Source organism: Natator depressus, chromosome 1 (genome assembly GCF_965152275.1).
Source record: "Natator depressus isolate rNatDep1 chromosome 1, rNatDep2.hap1, whole genome shotgun sequence".
NCBI lineage: Eukaryota > Metazoa > Chordata > Testudines > Cheloniidae > Natator > Natator depressus.
Window position 1 is genome coordinate 183,031,897 of NC_134234.1, and position 1,268 is coordinate 183,033,164.

Sequence of the window (1,268 nt, forward strand, 5' to 3'; positions counted from 1 at the left end):
AAGAGCAGAGCGTGTGGAGCTTAACTTTATATGAGCAAAAAGGGTTGCCACCCCCACAACTTCCCCTTTTGCACTGATTAAGAATCAAAACCTTTCTGACCCTGCGTGCTCCACCCCGCCCCATTCTGACGTCCCCATGCTGCTTGGAAACGGTTGTTACAGAGGCCCAGGGACCAACTCGACAGGCTGCGTTGAGGGTTCCAACAGAGCGGCAGCCCCGATACAGCCACATGGGGCCGTTTCTCTGCAGCCACAAAGGAGAGGAAACATCATTTCATCATAGTTTACAATTGGACCAAAACGTAGTTAATGCTCACGCTGCCTTGTAATCAGTGGCCCTGCTTAATCTCATCCCACCACCTCCAATCCCAGCCCCTCTTTCCTCTCCCACCACTGGCACCACCCAGACCTCCCACCCTACTGTTCCCTTCCTTTTTATCTGCCCCTCCGCTTTGCACCAGCCATTTTGCTTCCTCCTGCTTTTGGAGCATTCTCTCACTACCTCTCCCAACGCCCTGCCATGAATGCTTGGTACACTGGTCTCCCGTCAATGAGCTGTCTGTGCCTCCTGTGCCTGAAACACTGCCCTGCATTTTGCCTATTTTAGAGACCCATCCTGCGAGATGCTGAGCACCTTCTGAGAGGGCCTGAGCACACAACTCTAGGGCTGGGCAGATTTCTGTATGAACCTTTTTTCAGCAAAAAAGCCCAAATTCAGTGACATCGAACTGTTTAGCAAATGCCTGTCGATTTTGCCAAATTGTTTTAGCCGGGGGTGGGGCGGGGGCAAAGTCAGAAAAAAGTTTTGTATTGACTTTTTTTTTTTTTTTTAATAAAATGTTTTAAGTTTTTTGGTTGAAAATGAGTTTTCATTTCAAAATTTCCTTTCCATTTATTAAAAAAAATCTAATGGTCAAAATTGAAACAAAACATTGTGATCTGGTCAGAATGAAACATTCACACCCAAATTATTATTTTTTTACTTTTCATTGTGCCAAAATTTTTGAAAAATATTGTTTTTGTTTTGACTGGACTCTGATTTTGTTTTTTCATTTTCCAGAATTGCCAGCAAACCACAACATTATTTTTTCACCCAGCTCTAGACAACAGCCGTTGGCTCCAGTGACAGCTCAGGGCACCACGCAGAGATGCTCAGCGCCTCGCAGGATCAGATCTTCTGCAAGGCACGGATCTTCCTTTCTTATTTGTTTTGTTAAGTGGCCTGTATCTTTACATCCCAGTGGAAATAATGCCCTATCCATTAACCC